We start from the raw sequence: 18,091 nt of genomic DNA on the forward strand, positions 1-18,091 counted from the left end.
TGTTCATGGATGGGAAGAATCAACATCATTAAAATGTCCATACTACCCAAAGCAATTTATAGATTCAGCACAATCCTTATTAAAATACCAATGGCATATTTCACAGGCCTAGAACAAATACTTCAAAAATTTATATGGAACCAAAAAGGACCCCAAATAGCCTCAGCAATCTTGAGAAAGAGGAACAAAGTAAGAAGGAATTCATCAGCTTTTTAAAGGATATCTATGAAAAACCTATAACTACACTTCATGATGAAAGACTTAATGATTTCTTCATAAGTTGAGTGACAACACAAAAATTTCTGCACTCATCAATTTTATTCAATATTATTTCAGAGGTCCTAGCCAGTGCAATAAGTAAGAAAAATAGGTAAAAGACATAAATATTGGAAAAAAGCAAAGCAGTTTTTTAAATGATATGATTGTATACATAAAAAAGTTAATATACAAAACATTACTAGAATTATTTTAGCAAGGTAATTGGATACATGGCCATTATTCTAAAATCAATTAAAAAATAGTAGCAAAAACATTTAGAAAATGAAATAAGAAAAAATGATTGTAGTAGCATAAAAAAGTATAAAATACTTAAGGATAAATTTAATAAAAATTCATAAGACTCCTATATTGAAAACTACAAAACATTGCTGAGAGAAATAAAAGACTTAAATATATGTATCAAGATGACATGCTTATGGATATGAAGCTACAATTTTACTAGGATGTCTGTTCTTCCTACATTTATCCATTGATTCAATGTAATCCCAATAAAATTCCCACCAAACTATTACAAATATATATAATTTTACACAGTGATTCAAAAATGTATATGGAAATGCAAAGGACTTAGAATAGCCAGAAGAAATTATGTAAAACAATAATTAAGTTGGAGAACTGAAATTACCTGATTTCAGCATTCATTATAAAGCTAACAGTAATTAAGGCCCTGTGGGGAGACATTAAGGATAGACTAATAAATCCATGGAATAGAATGGGAAGTTCAATAGACAAGCAAACATACATTCAATTTATTTTTGATCGGGGTGTCTATATTCAGTGGGGAAAGGGACAGACTTTTCATGGCGATGGAACAACTGGGTAAAACTATGGAGTAGAATAAATCTGGATTCCTACTTCACACCAAATGCAAAAATTAGTTTGAGATAGATCTTAGACCTAAAGGGAAAAATTCAATTAAGCTCCTAAAAGGAAATATCCAAATGAGTTTGTTTTCTGGCATAAGTAAAGATTTCTCTGACAAGACAAAGAAATAACCATTAAAAATGACAAATTAAAATTTGTACACTTTCCTCCCTTCCATGGTGTATTTTTCATCAGTTTATAGTTCTAGAATAGCTGAGGTTGTACATGTTTGCATGACATCTTACAATCCTAAAGTCTTTCTCAATTGTTTGTAAACTGACTATAAAAGGTGAAATTATAAACACAATTTATGTCATTATAACCTTACAAGTAATGTTTTATTTTAGACCAAGTATTCTGAAAGAACCATGTGTCCAATGCCTTGATTCCAGGATCATTCTAAGACTGTTTCTAGCATCAAGGTCAAATGAACTTACATGCTTCCCTCTTATTTTTCTTAAAATGAAACTACAGTTTAATTTTCTTTTTACTTAGACCATGGCTTTCTCTATAATTTTTGGCCTTTTAGAATTTCTCTTTGCTTTTTCTCTACTTCAGTAATTCCATTTGTCTTAGCTACTCCCTTTTCCCCCAGAGATTACTGTCCCCACACTGCTTTAAAAAAAAATTATAACTTTTATTCTATTCAGTAATTCTTAGCTATCTGAAAATGTTTTTTTAATTTATATTAATATCAGGTATACACCTTAGTGATTAGACATTATATAACTTATTGATGATCCTGATAAATCCCTTAGCCATATGACAACACACATAGTTATTAGAATATTATTTTCAATATTCTCCATGACTATTTTGTTACTACCAATTTGTATTTCTTAATTCTTTCACCTTTTTCACCCAATCCCCCTCTCATCTGGCAACTGTCAAAATGTTCTCTATATCTATGTGTCTGTTTCTGCTCTGCTTGTTTATTCTATTTTTTTAGATTCAATTGCTTATATATATGTATTTACTGCCATTCTATTGTTCATATTGTAATTATATTTTTTTCTTGTTCTTCTTAAAGAAGACTCTTTAACATTTCATGTAACACTGATTTGGTGGTAATGAACTCCTTTAGCTTCTTGTTTTGGAAGCTCTTTATATGTTCTCAATTCTAAAAGATAGCTTTTCTGGGTAGTGTAATCTTGATTGTAGATCCTTGCTTTTAATTTTTTGAAAATTTCTTGCCAATCCCTTCTGGTCTGCAAAATTTCCATTGAGAAATCAGCTGACAGTCTTATGGGAGCTCCCCTGTAGGTAATTAACTGCTTTTCTCTTGCTGCTTTTAAGTTTTTTGCTTTGTCTTTAAATCCATCTGCATATCACTTTCCTTTGTCTTTAAACTTTTGAATTTTAATTATGGTTTGTCTTGGTATGGATCTCTTTGGGTTTATCTTTTCTAGACTCTCGGTGCTTCCTGGACTTGTATGTCTATTTCCTTTATGAGGTTAGGGAAGTTTTCTCTATTTATTTGTTTGTTTATTTATTATCATCCCCAGAGGTGGTTGGGTGCTTTGACATGGTCTGAAGCTCTCCACTGTAGGTACTACCTTTTGGACCTCCTGGGAGATGCTTTTAGAGAGAGAGGAAGAGAGAGAGAGAAAAAATATCTATGCAAAAAAGAAGCATGGTTGGTTGCCTCCCATACGTATGTGTACCAGGAATTGCATGCACCTGGACTGGGGATTGTGCCGTGACTGGGAATCGAACCCCCAACCTTTGGGTTATGGGACAATGCTCCAACCACCTAAACCATGCTGGCCAGGGCCCATTTTTTTAAAAAACAGGTTTTCAATTTCTTGCTCTCTCTCTTCTCCTTCTGGCACCCTCATGATATAAAAGTTGATATGCTTGAAGTTGTCCCAGAGGCTTCTTACATTGTCCTTATTTTTTAAAGTTATTTATTTGTTTATTTTTTATTGTTCTGATTGGATGTTTTCTGCTTTCTTATATTCCAAATTGTTGATTTGATTCTCAGTTTCATCTACTGTACTGTTGATTCCCTATAAATTATCTTTCATTTCAGATAGTGTATCCTTCATTTCTGACTGGTTCTTTTTTATGATTTCCATGCCATTTTTATGCTGTTGATGTTCTCTTTAAGTTAATCTACTCTTCCCCTAAGTTCATTGAGTATCCTTATAGCCAGTGTTTTGAACTCTGTATCCAGTGATTGCTTATCTCTATTTTGTTTAGTGTTTTTTCTTTCTTTTCCTTTATTTGGGACATGTTTTTTTGTCTCCTCATTTTGGCAGTCTCCCTGTATTTATTTCTATGTATGAGGTAGAGCTACTATATCTCCTTTGCCTGGTAGTGTGGCCCAATGTAGTACATTTTCTGTAGGGTCCCGGGGCACAGCCACCCCATTCACCAGAGGTAGGCATTCCAGATATGGCCACCACACCTGTGTGAGCTGTGCACACCCTTCTGTTGTAGTTGAGTCTTGATTGCTGTTGGCACATCAATGAGAAAGATTTCCCCCCAGGATAATCAGTTGCAAGGACTGGCTGTGACCACCGACCACCATGGAGGAGCAGCTGTATAGAGGTCCACACCACAGAGAAGCACTTACTTTGGTTGGGCTCTGGTGCCACTCAGTTCCCCCTTGATTGTGTCACTTGTGGTGGTGAATGGGTGCTTTGACATTTTATGAAGCTGTTCATGGGTGAGCTTGCTCTGGGGTCTCCTGTGAGATTGAGGAACCACCTGTATTCTTCCTGGGGCCACCACCTGTGTTCTGCCTGGGGCCACCTGGTATTACAAAGTGATATGCAGATGGATTCTACTTGTGTTGTGCTTGGAGGTCCCCAAGAGAGGCCAAGCTGTGAACCAAACCCAAATGCTGCTAGTGCTGGGTCTGGGGCTATTTAGTGAGATGGAAGAGGCACAATGAAACCAGATGCTCTTTGTTCGAGAGTTAAGAAAGTTTGAAGCATGAACAGAGACAGGCCATTTGTATGGAAAAACCACTGGAAACAGCTTGGGTGGTCCCAAAAGTTGGTGGAGTGGGGTCTCAGGGAATCTCTAGAGAAGGGGAAAAGTGATAGGTAAGTTGATGGACACTCAGCTATGGTGCCTCCCTTCCAGCTCTGTTGGGCAAAGGCTCAAAAACAGAACAATGGCCTCTGCCAGCACTTCTGTCTGGGTGAAAGCTGTCCCCACCCAAGCTCTCATCCTGATGCCAGACCCTTCAATTCCTCCTCATTCTTCACTGGCAACTTTTGAGCTGCTTTTTCAGCACTGGAGCTCATAGGAAATGAGTTCAAGTAAGTTTGTGCTTGGGCCCTTTAAGAAGAACTGTCTGGGATCCCAGAGGCCCTCTTCTCTTTTAGACACAATCCCCTCCGGTTTTCACAGCCAGAAGTTATGGGGACTTCTCTTCCTGGCAGTGGAACCCTGGGGTTGGGTGTCAGGTGTGGGACTGGGACATCTCGCTCCTCAGAGGGGACCTCCACAGTTGAGATATCCCTCCTGATTTGTACCTACCACACATGGGTGTACTGTACATGAATGTGGGGCCAGCCCGTTCCATGTCCCTGCCCCTCCTTCAAGTCTTGAAGTGGCTTCTCCTTTATAGCCTTAGTTGTAGGACTTCTGTTCAGCTGGATTTCAGGCAGTTGTGAAGGATGGTTGTTCTGTAGTTTAGTTGTATTTTTCATGTCTGAAAATGTCTTTATCTTGTTCTCACTCTTGAATAAAGTTTTATAGGACCTAAAGTTCTAGGTTAAAATTTATTTTTTTTCCAAAGCTTTTAAAGATATTATTCTGTTAACTGCTAGCCACAATGTGACTAATGAGAAGAGAGCTGCAGTTGTATTTATCATTGCTTTATGGTGACTTATTTATTTTTTGCTACTGGAGCTCTTAGTGTTCTGAAATCTGATGACATTTTAAAATTATTGAGCAGGCACCTTGAACCCTTGTAGTCTGGATATTCAACTTCCCTGTCACTATGGAAAATTCTTTTTTGCTATTTCTTCCCTTCCACTTTTCCCTTCCACTTTTTCTAGGACTCTTTTTAATTGAATATTGAATCTATTGGACTGGTCTCATTCTTTCTCTCATAATCTTGGTATTTTTATATTTTTCTTTTACATAACAAAAATTTCTTTTTTCTTGACTTTGTTTTTAGACTTTCTCTTCAAATTTTTATATTGGAAATTTAATATTTAAGGTTTAATATTTTTCTATTATTTTTTTCTTTTAAAAATTATACATGTGATCTTTTTTCCTATTGTATGGTGGTAATATGTTACTTAATAACTTTAACTTCATTATTTAGAATATTCCCTTTTTAATTTTCATTTTGTTCCCTGAATTTACTCTATTTCTTCTGGGATCAGTTTTTAATTTATTTAATTGCTTTCTCTCTTTCATGATTATCCTCTTTCTCACATACTCAATGATATATTTATATTTTATTAGATAGAATATATACTGTATATTTAGGATTTTTTTCAAAATATTTTTCCTTTGAGTAGAAATTCTGGCTAGAGATTCTATATAGACTAGAGAAAGGAAAGCTTTAACTATGGCTATTAGTTTTTCAGTGAGTGGATAAGAAGTGGTTAAGTCAGGGGTCTACCGTATGCCTGAATAAGAAGGGCTTTTTTCTGGAGGTAGAAATTCACACATTAGAATTTCTGCATCTTCTGACACTTTATTTATGTACCTTAGGAGAAGAGCTGTTATTCTTTAGGATAAGTAGAAATTTTAGTGCTTGTACCCTGTGGGCATAGTTGGGAGAGTTGGAATAGTAATGGCGGCAGTGGTGTAGCTGACTTATGTGTTGAAATCACTACTCATTAACAAAATCCTCTCCAACTATCTTTGCTGTTTAGGTTCACTTCTTTTTATCACATTTAACTTTCATTTCAGTGGGTTATCAAGAAAACCAAGAGGCAAACTTGGCTGACTAATTTATTATTTAGAGTCAAAATTTTATCTTTTTAATTGAAGTGCAAATGATATTGCTCTATCTTCATTTGAGAATTGAAGGTTATGGTAAAATTATATCTAATGAGGCAGCATAGCATATTAGCTATGTACATAAATTTTAGAGTGAGAGCAATTTAAGTTCAAACTGTTAACTATCATATTTTAGCATTTCAGGCTTCTCATTTATAAATAATAGTAGTAAAAAATACATATAAACATTAGAACCAAGTGATAAAATAGTTCTTGGAACATGGAAAACCTTCCATAAATATTAGTTTTATTATTATTTGTTAAATTATTTTTATTTTCAAAGTTAGATGTATGTGTGTTAACTATAAAATCTTGATACTTTCAAGTGATGTTCTGATATGTTGTTGATTAAAATCCTCTTTCATTAGAAGTGGCAGTTGTTATACAGGATTTTAATAAGATTTAATATATTTCACTAGGGATCTAAGATACTCTCCAAGGTATTGGCATTAAAACAGACATATAGATTAATGGGACAGAATAGAGAGCCCAGAAATAAGCCCATACCTTATGGTCCATTAATATTTGACAAAGAAGGCAAAAACATACAATGGGATAAAGACAGTTTATTAATAAATGGTGTTGGGAAAATTGGATACATACCTGCAGATAAATGAAACTGGACCATCTCCTTATACCATACACAAGTATAAACTCAAAATGGATTAAAGACTTATATGTAAGAAAACATAGGCAGTACGATCTCAGACATTTCTTGTAGCAATATTTTTTTCTTATTTATCTACTGGGGCAAGGGAAATGATGGAAAAAGTAAACAGATGGGACTACATCAAAATAAAAGGCTTTTGCACAGCAAAGGAAACCATCAACAAAATGAAAAGACAGCTCACTGAATGGGAGAACATATTTGCCAATGATACATCTGATAAGGGGTTAATATCCAAAATTTATAAAGAACTTATATAACTTAACACCAAAAAAACCCCCAAACAATTCAATTTAAAAATGGTCAAAAAACCTAAATAGACACTTCTCCAAAGAGGACATACAGATGGCCAATAGACATATGAAAAGATGCTTAATGTTACTAATCATTGGAGAAATGCAAATAAAAACATCAATGAGATGTTACCTCATACCTGTCAAAATGGCTATTATTAATAAATCAACAAAAATCTAGTGTTAGGTGAGGATGTGGGGAAAGGAAACCTTTGTGCACTTATGGGGAATGCAGATTGGTGCAACCGTTGTGGAAAGCAGTATGGAGTTTCCTCAAAAGTTAAAAATGGAACTGTTGATGACCCAGTGATTCCACTTCTGGGAATATATCAGAAGAAACCCAAAACAGTAATTCAAAAGAATATATGTTCCCCTATGTTCATAGCAATGTTATTTACAATGGCCAAGATCTGGAAACAGCACAAATGCCTGACAGTAGATGAGTGAATAAAAAAGCTGTATCACATTTACATAATGCAATACTACTCAGCCATAAAAAAGGAAGGAAATCTTACCTTTTGTGACAGCATGGATAGACCTGGAGAATATTATGTTAAAAAAAGTAAGCCACATAGAGAAAGATAACTATCATATGATTTCACTTACATGTGGAACCTAATGAACAACATAAACTAACAAATAAAATAGAAACAGATAAATAGATACAGAGAACAGATTGACAGCTATCAGAGAGATGGGTTTTGGGGGGCTGCATGAAAAAGTTGAAGGAATTAAGCAAAGTAAAAAATATCTTGTAGAAACAGACAACAGGAATTGGTGGGATATAGAAGAGAGTGTAAGAGTGATAACTGGTGATGGAAGGAGACTTGTCTTGGGATGGTGAACACATAATACAAAATATAGATGATGTATTATAGAACTGTACACCTGAAACTTATAGAATTTTATTAACCAATGTAACCCCAATAAATTCAATAAAAATTAAAAAACAAAAATAAGTAAATTGAATTATTTTACCAATCCTCTACATCTTAAAAAATGTTAAGAGTCTAACACAAACTCTGTTAGCTTTGGGGGAAAATAAGGTTTCTTTTATGATGCCTGGCTATTTATTAATTGGCTCTACTATTTAGAATGCTTTAGGTGCAATTAAATTATACATGAAAGGAGTCTTAATAACTTTTTGATAATAACAAAAGTTCTGACTAAATTTAAATTAATTTTGCGTCTTAGTATTAATAGCTATACTGTTATTCTATGTCTATTAATGATGACATAGCTATTATAATTACAGCTATTATAATAAATGAGGAAATTATTTTACTGGTTAAACATTACATTATCATCTCCATAAAATGCTGTTTTTTTTGCTCCTTGAAAATATTAGCATATCCATACTGTGTTTATGTTGGCTAAGAGGAAAATACCTTTTCAATAGACAATATCTCCTTTAGTGTAGCAGGAAATATTAACACTTTCAAGTGAAAAGATAATCAACTACTTGAAACACACTTAAAAGCATTTTAGAAATGTGGAGTCAAGATTTTAAAAGAAATGTTTTACAAATCTGTAATTACATAAGGTAATCTCATTATTCTAGTTAACGTCCTAGCTTGTGGAACAGTATACACATATCAGAAATTGTTGATTCATAGCCATAATTTTAATCCTTTTTTATATTTTTAGTTCACTTACAAATGTTTTTCTGTGTGAAAGGTCATAGCCTCTCTGTCCTTTACAGTCAGCGATGGTTCCACTGTGTTTGAGGGATTTAGCTTTCAGCCATGGAGACATTGCTCCTAGGACTAATGGAACTTTCATAAAGCCAGCACAGTCCCTACCGTTTGTTCTTAGGGGAGATTTTATAATCAAGCTTTAATGATAGAAATGTCTGTGGTTGGTACATTCAAGGACATCTTTCCCAGCTCTATGAGTAAAAGATATGATCACCTCATATAAAGTAGGAAGGGGAGATGAGGAGCATGAACCTGAACTGTGCACCTGGGAGCAGTTCAAAGTGCGGTGCTTTGTAAAATATGGTAGTAAAACCTGACTCTCCTGAAGCTTTATTGTCTGGCGAGTTAGTTATGTCCTGGTTTATTTGTGCACACAGGCCATTCACCTCCACTCTATGTCTCTACCTCTGCCCTGGCTAAAGAGCTTTCCTTCACCGAAAACTGACTTTGAATCCTGTCTACAATACGTTTGTTTCTAAATCCTGCTGATGAATAAAACACCTGCTTGTTCAGCGTAAGAGCTTCAAAGTTGTTGACATTTTGATTCATTCCATTTTGAAGAATATAGATACTGTATTTCCAGATTGTTACCTCATCCATGTCTTTCCCTCATACAAAAATGAGAATATACCTTGTCCTTTAATTTTATGTCATTTTTTAAATGACTTACAAAGGTTAGCATCAGAAAATATTATTGCCTTGTAGCTGTACAATTGTGACAGGGAAAATATCTCAAGGATTTTATAAAATGTTTTCAGGAGAACAGTAGTGAAACAAGCTGTATTAAACAGGCCACGAATTCTGAATTCTAGCTCTGCTATTCAAAGTGTGATCCTTGGAACACCATCTTTGACATCTTTTCAGAGCCTGTTAAAAATGTGGGGTCTCAGGCACATCAGAATATGCTCTGTGGCCAGGCCCCAGGAGGTTTTTGTGCACGCTGCAATTTTAGATGCACTGTCCTAGCTGACTGACTCATGGAAGGTGGTTCTGGACATGTCACTTCCCATGGGAGATTTTGCAACATAATACAATAAAATTCAGGTTTTCATCATGGTAATGGTTTGGAACACTGTAAGCACTCCATAAATGTTTGTTGAACGAATAAACAAAATATACAAATTGGACTTTAACAATAGGTGTCGTTCTCCTAAACTGTTTAGTGCCATTTTGTGGATGAGAATCATATGAAATCCCATACGAGATCCTAAAGTTTTTCTCTCTCCTCTTTCTGTTTTGATTTTTTGTTCTGAATTCCTTGCAAGAATACCATTTCTTTTTTGTTTCTTATTCATATTATCAAGGTGCATGCTTTTTAGAAAGCTGTTGCTTTAAGTGAAAGTAAGCTGGATTTTTTTTGTAGCCCATTAGGGGATCCTGCCTCACCATGGTGCCTCATATGGTGCAAGGCAGTAGCAGAGCTGGGAGTCTGTGGAGGCAGTGCCTGACCCTAGCCTCACTGTCCAGCTCTGGGGTTTAACTCGGACCAAGGAGGGTGACCACGATCCCTGGGTTTTATAGGTAGAGCTGCAGCAGTGGGTAGGAGGAGCCAAGGGAACCTCATTAATCCATTAGAGTGAATTTCAGGAAGCATGCAACAGTCTGTGTTCTTGTATATAGCAAAATTCTGACCACAAATATTTTGAAAATAATCAAACAAATCTGAAAAAATGTTAATGCCTAAACTGCAAAAAGTTTAAGATTGGTTTTATAAATTGATGTATATGGGTCTAGACTGCATTTTGATTTTGGAATTCACCTTAGGTAGCAACCAGGTTTTTTTTTCTTGTCTAGAATCTGCCAGTGCAAAGAAACTGGCAGTTTTAACAAGTAGGCTTACTATTCTCCAGGGCCCCTAGAGAAGTCAATTTAGGGAGGATTATAAATTATAAATATGTAGATTGCCCATTTTATGGAACATAATTCAGAATTAAGATACCTATATTTTTTGAAATTATTAATGCAACCAGTTATGGGAATGTGTTAATCTAATAGTTTATATTATGTCACTTTATTCATAATTAAATGACAAACTCCTAGTACCGATTAAGATGTGTCAATTCAGATATTATTATTTTTCACAAATTGGTTAGTAAAGATGTGTCAGATGCTGTATTCATTTCCTATAGCAGCCATAACAAATTACCACAAACTTAGTGGCTTAAAATGAAACAAATTTATTTCTGATGTATCTACAAATCAGATGTCTGACACAGGTCCCACTTGGCTAAAATTTAGGTGCTGGCAGGACTGCATTCATTTCTGTAGACTCTGGGAAGGCCCACATTCCTTGGCTCCTGGCTTCTGGCCCCTTTATTCTCTTCAAAACCAGCAAGGGTGGTGGGTAGAATCTTTTTATATCACATCATTCTGATCTCCTCTTATGGCCCTTTCTTCCACTTTTAGGCAATTTTTGTGATTACATTGGGCCAAGTTGAATAATTCAAAATTATCTCTTTGTTTCAAGGTCAGCTAATGAATAATCTTAATTGCCTCTGTAATTTAATTTTTCTTTTCTATGTAACCTAATATATACACAGGTTCCAGGAATTAAGACATAAGAAGAAATGATCTCAAAATCTTAGAAAATTTTCAGTTATTTTTGTGTTATTCCCTTCAGTTTCATAAAAAGTCGAATCTTATCATTTGCATCCTTTTCAACTCATAGTAAACCTGGTGAGTTGCCAGATTAAAGGACTGTGTCTCGTTTCTCTGTGAATTTGATTTTGGGGTCTCCAAAGTAAAAAAAAAAAAGAAAAAAATCTTTGGAAATGGATTACAATTCATTTTGTATAAACCTAAGATGTTCATGAAAACTATACATTTGCTGTATATGCTGTAAGATGAAGTTAAGTTGGGGAGGAGGATGGAAGAAAGTAGACTTTCATTTTATTCAGCATGATTTAGGGCAACTGCCAGGTTAGTGTACTCTGATACTTTTCTACTTTTGGTCACAAGACTTCAGGGAATTTTACGTTTTCAGTTGTGCTTATTTTAAATTTAGGAAAGAGATAGAGACACACTTTGTCTTTCAGTTTGTTCAAGAGGTGTTTCTCAGAAATTCCCTCTTCTACTTGTTTTCAAGTTTCACTCTAGGACATGTCACTCTTTCTTTTCTCACTTCCCAGCTGGGTTCAGCAACAATGAGGGAGATGCATTTTAAGTTATGTTTTGGAACAAAGTAGAGAACAAGCAGCATCTTTCTTCCTGAAATAGAGAGCACCACTTAAGAAAAGTGAGCCACATTTTGCAGAAATTGTGTGGTGTGGGTGGGAAGAGGATAGATGATAAAGGGAAGTAGGAGTAAATGCTGGAAGGTGGGTATGATTTGGGAAACAACATGAACAATTTATTTCTTCTGTTTGTTGGTAGAAATGAAATCCTGTTCAGGAGGATGTATCTCAAGAGTATTATGCTATGTGAAATAAGTCAGTCAGAGAAAGACAAATACCATATGATTTCACCTATATGTGGAATCTGAAGAGCAAAATAAATGAACAAACAAAATGGAAACAGATTGATAGACATGGAGAATAGACTGATGGTTGCCAGAGAGAAGGGTGATGAGGACTGGATAAAAAAGGTGAAGGAATTAAGAAGTAAAAATTGGTAATTACAAAATAGTCATGGAGCCGTAAAATACAGCATGGGAAATGTAGTCACTAATATTGTAATACTATGTATGGTGGGTACTGAAAATATCAGGGAGAAGATCACTTTGTAAAGTATATCTTATCCAACCACTATGCTGTACACACATGAAACTAACACAAAATAATATTGAATGTAAACTGTAATTGAAAGACAAAAACATTTAGAGATGTAAAGCTAAGCTAAAAAAAAAAAAAAAAAGAAAACCTGTCATGGTGATCTCAAAGGTCACAGACATGTGATGAAAGAGGTATAAGTAGATTTTATGCAGCATTAAAATGTGGCTTTTCTTCACTCTGTTAATGTGGCCATAGAGATACAGCTTGTCTCGCTTTTCCTATACAGTAACTGTGTTCCCAGTGGGTGAAGACCAGGAGAGGGAGGATTTCTTTATTTATTCCTATGAGTAAGAAATAAATTCAAGTTTCAGAATACTTCAAAAGCACACCAATGAAGTGTTCGAGGATTTGAAGGATTGTTGTTCTAATATTGATGATAATATGCTTAAGCTTTAGCTTTTGAAAATTTGAAAGAATTTCAATGTTGGAAAAATGTTCTCTTAGAATTGGTGTTCAGAGTCTAGCTGGGTAGGTGTACCCTACCTGTGTGTCAAAAGATGAAATCACTTAAAATCAGGTTTTGGGTTTTGAAGAAAAATTTTAATATTAAATTCTCTCTACTTTGTGTTAATAGCTATAAGAAGAAATAAGACTTTGAATTTAAGGAGTCCTCCAATCTTGTGTTTAAATTAACTAAACTTCATGAAACTTAACACTTTACAGCAAAATTAATACAGGGTTAAAGGCAAAGCAATGCAACTTACAGAAACAGCAGTGATAAAACATTCTTTGGCAAATTATTTAAAATGTTTTTAATGCCAATATCAAAGGGTGAGAAAACTTAATAGGCATGGGAAGAGAAGAGCAATTAAAGGTGTCAAAAGATCCACAAAAATGAGTAACATCCAAGAAATTAAAATAGAACTAGAAACCAGGTGGCAGAAGATGGGAAAGATGACAGCTAGAAACAGTAGCCTCCATGTGGCTGTGAGCAAGTGGCTCTGGGCTAGCCTGGAGGCAAGTAAAGCAGAAAGGCCAGTAATAGAGGAGTGTGTTGAGCTGCCCTTAGGTCTCAGACCATGGACCCCCAGCCCACAGACCAGAGTTCCCCACTGCACTATGCTACAGACAGGCAACTCTGGAGGGAGAGCCAGTAGGTAAATCTGTGGAATGAAGAGCTCCTTAATAAAATTCAAATATTTTTATAGAGGCAGGATTCTAATATAGACCCCAAGTCTGTGTTCCCTGCTGCCCATGCCCTGCAAAATCCCTGGGACTGTGATGAGGATGGAGTTTACTGCTGTGGTTAGGTTTTGTTATATGGCACAGAGCCCTTTAAATCAGAGAAAGAAGGAGTCAGATTTTGGAATGAGGAGAAGGATCCCACATGAGGGAGATTTTTCTGTTGTTGACCTTGGAGATGAAGAGAACCACACAGTAAGGACTGAGAAAGGTCTCTAGATATTGAAGGTGTCCCTAGCTGACAGCCAGCAAGAGAACAGGAACCTCAGGATTACAGCCACAGGAACTGAATGCACCTGAATGAGGCCTCCAAACCCCAGATGAGCTCAGATCCTGCCAATGCTTGATTTTGGTTTCATGAAACCCTGAGGGGAGAATCTCATCACTCTGTACATGTACTTCTGACATAAATAACTGTAAGGTAAGACTTCCAGTCAAAATGGCAGCATAGGCAGACATGACTCACCTCTTCGCACAACCTCATCAATATTACAACTAAATATAGAACAACCATCACTCAGAACCATCAGAAATTGAGTTGAAAGGAAGTCTGACAACTATGGAATTAAAAAAAACACATCTATCCAGACTGGTAGGAGGGGCGCAGACAGGGAACAGGATAGCCCTATACCCACATGTGATGGATAAAAATTCAGGAGGGATATCTCCAGGGTAAGGAGTCCCAGCTCCACACCAGGCCCTCTGGATGAGGGTTTCAGTACCAGGAAAATAAGTCCCGACAACTTCAGGCTGCAAGAACCTGCAGGCATTGAGTCAGTGGAAGACACTTCTGGAGCCCCAAGCAGTTCATCTTAAAGAAGCCACACATGGACTCACCCACTCAGGCTTACTCTTCCTGAAGTCCAGCACTGGGGTAGCAGTTTGAAAGGCACTGTGGTAGGTGGTATATAGGGGAAAATGAAAGTGTCTGCCATCAAGGCGAGCAGATACCATTGCCCTTTTTCTAAACCCTCCCCTGTACAGACCCAGTATCTGAGACTCCATCAACCTGGCTAACACTGTTTGACCTGACTTGGAGATCCCCAGAAACAGCCCCACCCAACTTAAGGAACCTACCAAGTTTCATTTCCATATGAATGGCTGGTCTTGGCTTCTGCTCCACAATTTCCTAAATCCTCTCAAACAAGCAACAGCTGGCCTCAGTGGGCCCCAGGCCCAGCACTAGCAGCAACCAGCTTAGATTCATAACTTGGATCTCCATGCACAGCACAAGTAGCAGCCATTTCAATTCCTTTATAGCTCAGGCAGGGTGCCCTGGGAAAAACACAGGTGGGGACTGACCTAGGCCTGCACTACCTGGGAAATCCCAGGGTCAGCACAACCAGTGGACAGCTACAGACCATGTTGGAGCACCACCACCCTGTCCCTGCACAGCTGATTTTCCACAGAGGGTGGAGGTCGGTGGTCAGTGGTCCCAGCCAGTCCTTGCAGCTGACTGACCTGAGTAAATCCCTCTCATTGATCTGCCAGTAGCAGCCAAGACTCAGCTACAAGAGGAGGGAGTACTCAGCCACACAAAGGGTGCAACTTGGGTACCCAGCATGGATGATAGGGAAGGCTGTGCCACTGAACCTACAGGACACCCACTACATTAGGCCACACTATCAAGACACAGAGTCAATGCAGATCTACCTTATAGATGGAAATGTATGCATGGAGGCTGCCAAAAGGAGGAGACAAATGAAAGAACAGATCAAAACTTCAGAAAAAGAGCTAAACAAAATGGAAATAAGCAGTCTATCAGATGAAGAGTAAAAAACACTGGTTATAAGGATGCTCAAGGAGGAGAACCTCAATAGCATAAAAAGATACAGTTAGAAATGAAGGATATACTAATTGAAATAACACTTTACAGGGAAATAACAATAGAGCAGGTGAAGCTGAGAATCAAATCAATGATTTGGAACATAAGGAATCAAGAAACAACCAATCAGAATAATAAGAAGAAAAAGAATTTTAAAAAGTCAGGATGGTATAAGCAGCCTCTGGGACAACTTCAAGAGGTCCAATATTGGCATCATAGGGGTGCCAGAAGGAGAAAAGTAAGAGCAAGAAGTTGGAAATCTATTTGAAAAAATAGTGAAAGGAAACTTCCCTAAATGAATAGACATGCAAGTCCAAGAAGCAAAGAGAGTCACTAATAAGATGGATGCAAAGAGACCCACTTCAAGACACATTAAAATTAAAATGCCAAAGGTTAAAGATAAAGAGTCTTAAAAGCAGCAAGAGTAAAGAAGCTAGTTACTTACAGGGGAATTCCCATAAGACTGTCAGATGATTTCTCAAAAGAAACTTTGCAGGCTAAAAGGGATTGACAAAAAATATTCAAAGTCATGAAAAACAGGGACCTACAGCCAAGATTGCTCTACCCAGAAAAGCTATCATTTAGAATCAAGGGCTGATAAAGAGCTTCCCAGACAAGAAAAAAACTAAAAGAATTCATCATCACCAAACCATTATTATATAAAATATTAAAGGGACTTATTTAAGAAAAAGAAGGTCAACACTATTAACAATAAAATGGTAATAAATACATATCTATCAACAATTGAATCTAATAAGCAAACTAAGCAAACAAGAAGAACAGAGAAAATCATGGATACGGAGAATGTTTTGATGGTTGCCAGATGAAAGGTGTAGGGTAATTGGTAAAGAAGTGAACAGAATAAGAAGCACAAATAGGTAGTTACAGAGTAGCCTTGGGCATGTAAAGTACAGTATAGGAAATGGAGTAGCCAAAGAACTTATACATGTGGCCCATGGACATAAACAATGGTGTGGAGATTGCCTGAGGGAGTGTGGGGTGCTGGGTGGAGGGGGGCAAAGTGGGAAAAATCAGGACAACTGTAATAGCATAATGAATAAAATATAATTAAAAATAACTGTGAGTTAATAAATATGCATTGTTTTAAGCTGCTAAATTTGTAATTTGTTGAATAGCTACAGAAAACTAATGCACTCTCAAAACTAGTTTTACTAAGAAATGTTTCATTAATGGAATTCATGAAACTCCTAATCTTTCCTAAGTATTACTGTGGTATGACTATATAAAATATTTTAAATACAAATTATATATTTTAATTGTGCATTAGAAATCTCCAGGAGATATGCCACTAAAAAGGAAAATTTCTTGAAGTGGCATAGGCATATTTTCTATATTTTAAATAATTTTACTTTGAGAATAACATTTTCTTTGGGGAGATGCTGTCCAATGCATTCTGGTATTCTTACAACTATAGATATAGTCACCATATATAAAAGATATGGAGTATAGTTGTATGTCAATTCAACCTTAAAAGTTGGGCAACAGAAAGAAAACCTGTTAGGCTGTAGCTAGTTACACTCAATCACATAGATGTTGTCCAAAGACCACTGCCAAGTGAATCGAGGTTATGTCCACTTACAGTACCTGAGGCCAGGTGCCCTGTGATGCAGATTAGTGAGGGCTTCACTATGTGGAGAACTTTGGCATCTCTGGGAAATGCCCACTCCATCAGAAATATAGCTGGTGGCTTACCTTGAACAAATCAGTTCCAAGAGCACGTACAAGAGAGCTGTCTGAGTTTCATCCCATACTGCTCACACTGCTCATCGAAGGTTTCACCCTATATGTGTGGCATAGACTCAGTAACTCTCTAGTGAGTGAAGCTGTATGGATCAATAACCCTCCTGGGTCTTTTGAGTCAATAATGATATTGTTTTCTTCTAGACCCATCTTGAAAGCAGATTTGGCTCATTTCTTCTTTCTCCTCTTCTAGGGTGGAAAAACAAAAAGAGTACTTGCAGTTTCCACTAGTAGAGAGGCATAATAATAATCAAGGAACATGAAACTGAAGCCAAAGCCTTTGCCAGACTAAAAGAAACAAATTGCTTCCGAAAATTATCGTAGACTTACTGGCTGTTGTAGTGGCAGCTCTTGTTATTGTATTTCTCAGTCCCATCTTTCTGTTTTTCTTATGGCAAATGTCACATTGTTGACTTTCCATCATGTAATGTCAAAAAGAATGATCATTAAGCAACCTTTTGAAAAACAAACATCTTACTGGTTTTGAAAGATTTGGAATAAAGGACTTTCTGAAAATGACTTCCCCATATTTCAGTGGAGTAAATGTGTAAAAGTATATGTTATTCTGAATGCACTAGATGACTTGTAAACTGGTTGCATTGTCTTTGTGTCAAAATTATATAAAATAAAAGCAGGAAAATATTTTATGCGTTATTGAGGATTGTGACAGAGACTATATAAAGGGCATAGCAAGCTCCATTTTGCCACTCAGGGCTCAGAACCTCACCCAATTACATTATAGTCAAATGCCAAATAACACCCCAGTTCTTGTGTATTTT

General features: G+C 36.4%; 1 long non-coding RNA gene across 1 annotated transcript in view; it reads left to right on the forward strand.

Annotated features, from left to right (window-relative positions):
• The window catches only part of LOC150004451 (uncharacterized), an 84,119-nt gene extending 66,443 nt beyond the window's left edge, over nt 1-17,676 (forward strand). The window contains exon 3 of the long non-coding RNA XR_016512293.1: nt 17,506-17,676. This is a non-coding gene — a long non-coding RNA (uncharacterized LOC150004451). The remainder of the gene's footprint in view (nt 1-17,505) is intronic.
• Nucleotides 17,677-18,091: the final 415 nt, after the last annotated feature.

This window comes from Furipterus horrens, unplaced genomic scaffold (assembly GCF_987537825.1).
Source record: "Furipterus horrens unplaced genomic scaffold, mFurHor1.1.pri manual_scaffold_7, whole genome shotgun sequence".
NCBI lineage: Eukaryota > Metazoa > Chordata > Mammalia > Chiroptera > Furipteridae > Furipterus > Furipterus horrens.